Raw genomic sequence first — 6,761 nt, forward strand, 5'->3', positions numbered from 1 at the left:
AATGTCTATTCAGGTCCTCTGCCCATTTTTTAATTGAATTGTTTGTTTTTTAATATTGAGTTGTGTGAGTTCTTTATATATTTTGGATATTAACCGCTTATAGGCTATATTATTTGCAAATACCTTCTTCCATTTATGAGGTTGTCTCTTCATTTTGTTGATGGTTTCCTTTATCGATTGCCAAAGAACATACGGCCCATATTTTCTTCTAGGAGTTTTATGGTTTCAGGTCTTACATTTAAGTCTTTAATCCATTTTGAGTTGATTTTTGTACATGGTGTAAGAAAGAATTCCAGTTTCATTCTTTTGCATGTAGCTGTCCAATTTTCCCAAAACCATTTATTGAAGAGATCGTCTTTTCCTCACTGTATGTTCTTGGCTCCTTTGTTGTAAATTAACCATATAAGCAAAGTTTAATTTCTGGGCTCTCTATTTTGTTCCATTAAATTATGTATTTGTTTTTGTGCCAGTATCATGCAGTTTTTTTTTTTTTAGGCTGCTTTTTTTTTTATTGGCAACTCAATCTCTACATATATACAGTGTTGCACAAATTATAAGTGGATTGACAATTATATTAACAATACAAATTCACGAGCATTTACATAAAGCTACTGCTCTAGGTTTTGGTGCATTTTTTTGTCAAGTACTTTAGTAAATATGACAAACATAAAGGAACTCAGCTACTTCAATTCATAATAATCGGCTTTCAAAAAAAGCAACTATGTCATGTCACAGAACACTTAATATGTCAAACCCAGGAAAATCAAGTAACTAAATGACAAAAGGAACACTGTTGATGATAAAAATGTTAGGTTAAAATGTTAGGCTTAAAATTTTAGCCACTGGACTTAAGATCCAGAGTGTACAGGTATTGGGACTTGTTCTGCTTCACAATTACAGCTGCATTCCTAAAGAACAATTCTGGGTTGCTACAAAGTCTTCTTTCCCCTCCTTGTGAAACATAATGGTAATTCACATAAATGGGCTTTAAAATAAGATTCTTCTCACCCAAAATAAAATAAAGCTAAATATGCTCTCTAAATCACAAAGAAATCTTATCAAAATGTTCACCAGATAAAGAAGCCAGATCACCCGTTTACCTTCACTGACTGCCTCAGAGTGCAGAGCTGGGCTGTCACCTACAAGAGTTGAAGATGTGGGTGGTCCTGGCTCTGCCTCTACCTAGCCTGCAGTGTAAGGGAGGACAAAAGCCCTTCAGCTCCCCTGGGGTTTTGCTTCCCCAGGCATAGAATTGAGGGGGTGGGCTAGATGGCTTTTAAGAGACCTTCTGACTAAAAGGATCTAAGTCAGCTTGACATCCCTTCTCTGAGCAGACACTTAGGGTGGCAAAAGAAATGGATTTAAAGCCGGGTGGGGTAAAGTATTTACCGAACTATTCTGCACTACAGTTCAAGGAAATCTTTGTCCATTACTTTAATCTAATGGCTGGGGGTGCTACAGGGTAAGCAAATGAGGTATCTAACAAGGAAATTTTGGATAAAAACGGAGAAATGCTGTGCCAAGTTTGGGTAGAAAAACAATGCACCACCACATCACACCAGCAGTCAAGACTTCCTGCCTCTGAATTTTAAAAGCCATCAGTCTTATTATTGTGAGATGTACATTCAAGGTTTTCAAAAGATCTACAGTGCATACCTGTTAAGAATATGTTTTCTGAAATCCTCCCAGGAAGGCAACTTCCATGAAACTAGTTCTAACAGAAAGGATGCAGGAAGGAGAATTGAATTGCAGGGTAAAAATTTTTTTATTTACAGATCAGAAAGATGACCCAAAGAGAGTGATGGATTCTCATTTTCTGTCCCCTATAAAGAACACAGGTATCAGTTCTTCTGGAATCTAACACACTGGCTTCATTTTCAAATGCATCACTTTATTCTTCTTGTAAGGCAGCCATACATTACAAACCTTAAGCATGTGACAGTCACATGATTTCTTCAATAAGCCCTAGAGCTTCCAAAGCTCTCCTGGGGCCTACAGCCCAAGCAGTCCAGAGGAGTCAAATATTAAAGCTTTCTCCACAGCCACACGTCCCTTCGATGTTCGAGTTATTGAACACAAACTCACTGGATAATTTGTCTTCAACATAGTCCATTTCTGTTCCTAAAAGTGTCAGCTGTGCTTTCTTCTTGATGAACACTCTGACTCCATCTTGAACAACTTCTTCATCAGAGTCTCCTTTTGTCTTTGTGTATTCTAGAGTGTAGGAAAGACCATTACAACCCCTGGTTTGGACACCAACTTTCACACCAAAGTGTTCAGGCTTATCTTTAAGAAGTTGTTTTATCTTGTTTACTGCTGAAGGTGTCAGGGTGAGGGTGGCCGGGTGGCCTGCAGCTTTCTCTTGCTCACAGCCTGGATGGTGGCCTGGACTAACGAAGCTGACATCCTCGCTGTCCCGGCACCCTGGTGCCTCGGGCCAGAGCTCGGCCACATCAGCCTCTCTCCATGGACATGGCGGGTGCATTGATGCCACACGCTTCGGCACCTGTGCCAGTATCATGCAGTTTTGATTACAATAACTTTGTAGTATAGTTGAAACCAGGGAGTGTGATACCATCAGCTTTGTTCTTCTTTTTTAAGATTGCTTTGGTTATTTATTTATTTATTATTTTATTTATTTATCTTTTTGCGCTACTCACCATTCGTTTCTTCCTACTCAGTGATTGGAAGCTCCCTCCTTTACTGGTTTCTTTCTCATGCCTCCAATTTCTAAATTCTTGAATATATCAGAGTTTAGACCCAGACTACTCAGACCACCTCTCTTCACTATCTACACTCATTCTTCTTCTGGTGTTATGGTGTTAAGCCACCAGTTGGGTTTAAAAATTTAGAGCTCAAAGATTTTTAGACCTAGAGCTTAAAAGAATTCTAAGCTGGAGATATATATTTGGAAGTTATTGGTATATAGATATCATTGGTATGTTGATATTTATTCAATAAGTGATATTGGGTTAAAGGACTAAACACTTGGGAAAAATAAAGTTATAATTTTATAGAGGAGATATGTCACCAAATAGCTAATAAAAAGGCCCTCAAGTGTTTCTCCACCTGGATAACATTAACTCTCACCCCAAGGCAAAAGCTTTCCTGGGAACTTTGGGATCCAGATAGGAGATTGTGAAACCCTGGTGTCGTCCAAGACTGAGGAGAGCTGTTTTGAGCAGGTGGGCTCATACCCAGGGGGCTGACCCACTGACTCTGGTCCTGGCTACAAAAATGGAATCAGATATGCACCCCTGAGAACTCAGCTAGAGCTCCAATTGGCTTTGAGTCTGTCATTAACGCCTTTTGCCAAGGGACCTGGGGAGGAGTCACACCACTTGTGTGTTGTGTATAGACATACAGACTTTGCTCCCAGCTATTGACATGTGGGAGCCTCTTGAGGTAAGCATGCCAAGCTCAGTCTGACTGTCGACTCTAAAAGGACCCTGTAACTGGGCTCCAGCCCATCCCAGCTGCAGTCAGCGAGCAGTACTGATGGCACAGGACCCAGCAGGAAGACACTTCTGTCAGTCCTTAGAGATCCTGAAAGGGCCCTATACTTGGTACTAGGCCTTTGCAGATATAGTCCATGAGCAGTCCTGCTGGTACAGGGGCCAGGTGATAGATACTCACCAGCAGGTCCTGGAAGAGCCATATACTCAGCTCCAGCCCCTCCAGTCACGGTCAGAAACTAATCCAGCCCCTCTGCCCCTCGGGACATGGTAGGAGGCACTTCCATCTGCACCTCCCAAGTCAGAACTGCAGATGTCAAACCTGGTTGTGGAACCTGAAACAGCCCTGGGGCTGGATTCCAGCCCCTCTCAGCCACAATCTGGTTCTAGTCCTCCCCACCCAAGCAACCATCCCTTGACCAGGCAGCAGTCCTCCCATGGACCTGGTGGGGGCCACATCTGTCATGCTCTTGTAACAGGCCTGCCGGCTGAGGCCTCAACTGTAGATCCTCAAGTGGATGCTTGTCTACTACCACCCTACTGAACAAGGGACCAGAGACAGTCCCAGCCACCCAGGGACCAGACAGGATCCATGCTGTCCTGACCTCTGGCAACAAGCTCACCGACTATGGACCCCAATGCAGACCCAGCAACAGCTTCATGACTATGATTCTGAAGCTAATCCCATAAGCCCAGAAAACAAACAGGAGAAGTGTTTTACCTGCTGAAAGCAGTCTGTAAAGACTGAAAGAAGACCTTGCTTCTTCAAATGCACAGACACCAATGCAAGGCTGCACGGATGATAAAGATTCAAGCAAATGTGACACCACCAGAGGAAACTAATAAAGCTCCAGGAACCAATCTCAAAGGAACAGAGATCCACAAATTACTTGACAAAGAATTCAAAATAATCATCTTAAAGAAACTCAGTGAAATGCAAGAGAACTCAGAGAACCAAACAAAATCAGAAAAACAAGGCATGAAAAAAAAGAGAAGTTCTATAAAGAAATGGAAACCATAAAAGAACCGAACAGAATCCTGGAGCTGAGACTATGAAAACAGAAGTGAACAATTCAATAGAGAGATTCCAAAACAAACTTACCATGCAGAACATATAATCTGCGAACTTGAAAATAGATTACTTGAAATTATCCAGTTAGAGGAACGAAAAGAATGAAAAAGAGTGAAAAAAGCCTGCGTGAATTGTGGGACACTATTGGTGAACAAACATTAGCATTGTGGGAATCCTAGAAGGAAAAGAGACAGAAAAAGGGACAGAAAGATTATTTAAAAGTATAATAGCTGAAAACATCCCAAATCCAGGGAAATATATAAATATCTAGGCCCATGAAGCTCAAAAGAACTCCAACAAGATTAACTCAAGAAGATTACTCTGAGACACATTATATCAAAATCTAAAAGTCAAAGAATTCTGAAAGCAGCAGTAAGATATTGCAGCAAGCCAAAATGTGGTATGTGCTGAAACCAGGTCCCCCCAAACCAGGTTCCCCTGCTGAGCTTATGATTAACCTCTATATCCAGCACTTGATTCCCCTTCTTGTCCCACCTCTGTTCCCCTTGTGATTGAGGAGTAGCAAAGAAAAGGGGGGACTGAAACCAGCAGGACCCTGTAGGGCCTTCCTAGTTACAAAAATCTCTCCATGCTTCCTGTTTCTTGCTTGCAGAAAAAAGGCTTTAGTTTCCTAGGCTTTCCCCCAGCTCCAAAGAGCAGGCACAATAAGTTAACAATTAGAGAAATGAGGGAATGCAGAAACAAAGGAAAAATAGTCAATCAAGAAAATTAATAAGAAATTAAATAATAGATCACCAATAAAGCAGAGACCTAGTTCCTCCTCGAGGGATGTGCATAGAAATCTGGTGCACCTCTTTGAGTTGTTCTGCAGAAACTAAGACCCCCATCCAGGAAAATGGTGACTACACGTGGACCACAAGCACATAGACCCCAGACTGGTTGGAACCAGAAGGTTGAGGATTAATATTCCTGAAGCGTCCTCCTGTTACCTCACCATTAACCAATCAAAATAAAGTCCATGAGTTGATCACGCACCCTGCAACCCTCACCTCTAATTTGTTGCCTTTAAAAAACCCTACCCTGGGCTTCCTAGGTGGCGCAGTGGTTAAGAATCTGCTTGCCAACGCATGGGACACGGTTTCGATCCCTGCTTCAGGAAGATACCACATGCTGTGGAGCAACTATGCCCGTGTGCCACAACTATTGAGCCCACGCTTTAGAGCCCATGAGCCACAACTATTGAGCTCATGCGCTGCAACTACTGAAGCCCATGTGCCTAGAGCCCATGTTCTGCAACAAGAGAAGCCATGGCAACGAGGAGCCCGCGCACCACAATGAAGAGTAGCCCCCATTCACTGCAACTAAAGAAAGCCCGCACACAGCAAAAAAAGACCCAACACAGTCAATAAACAAACAAACAAACAAACAAAAAAACCCTACCCTGAAAGCCATTGGGGAGTTTGGGTCTTTTGAACATAGCTATCTATTTTCTTTGCTTAGTGGCTTGCGATAAATGCTGTACTTTCCTTCACCACAACCTGGTGTCAGTAGATTGGCTTTGCTGCATGTTGGATTTTGTAACAATTTGTGTATGTGTGTGTGCATGAGAAAGCGAGAGAGAGAGAGAGACAGACAGACAGACAGAGAGAGGCAGACACAGAGAGACAGAGAGTGAAAGAGAGAGGGAGAGACAGAGAGAGAGGCAGAGACAGGAAACATCAAGAAAGACAGAGACGGAGGAGGGAGACACAACTGTGTTGCCCCGAGCTCCTCATGATGCAATGGGGAAGACAAGGAAGGAGCAGAGCAAGAGTAGGAACCTGCTGAGGTGCACTCGCCCCTGGAAGGTCTAGTCATGTCAGAACTGGGGGAGGCAGACTGGGGAGTGGGGTGGAGTGGACAGAGAGTGTGAGCTGTCACTTCTCACAGTGGAGAGGAAACCTGGGCTATATTGTCTTCCTCTTGTGAAGCTTGCTCTAGTCTGGCACTGCCCTCTGTCCTCACAGGTCAGGTTCTCAAGCCTCACGACCTCATGTTGGGCCCGTGGACCCTCTACTTGTACTTTGTCCTGCAGGCTGGCCCAGGCTGGAGGGCCTGGCAGCATGACTGTACTTTCCACTCCTGCCCCCCCCACCCCCCACCATCCTGCCACTCAGGCTGCCCTTTCCTCCTCTCCCAGACCTCCTCTGTTCCTTGAAACCCAGGCTGAGGTCCCTTCTCCAGGGCTGAACTTGGGGGCTGGGGTCTCCCACCCCATAACCTGGGGAAGAGAG

At 43.6% G+C, this 6,761-nt stretch overlaps 1 pseudogene; it reads right to left on the reverse strand.

The window, feature by feature from the left end:
• Positions 1-2,017: 2,017 nt before the first annotated feature.
• On the reverse strand, positions 2,018-2,496 carry LOC130841285 (iron-sulfur cluster assembly 1 homolog, mitochondrial-like; annotated as a pseudogene).
• Between the last annotated feature and the right edge of the window lie 4,265 nt (positions 2,497-6,761).

The sequence above is a fragment of the Hippopotamus amphibius genome, chromosome 1 (assembly GCF_030028045.1).
Source record: "Hippopotamus amphibius kiboko isolate mHipAmp2 chromosome 1, mHipAmp2.hap2, whole genome shotgun sequence".
NCBI classification, from domain to species: domain Eukaryota; kingdom Metazoa; phylum Chordata; class Mammalia; order Artiodactyla; family Hippopotamidae; genus Hippopotamus; species Hippopotamus amphibius.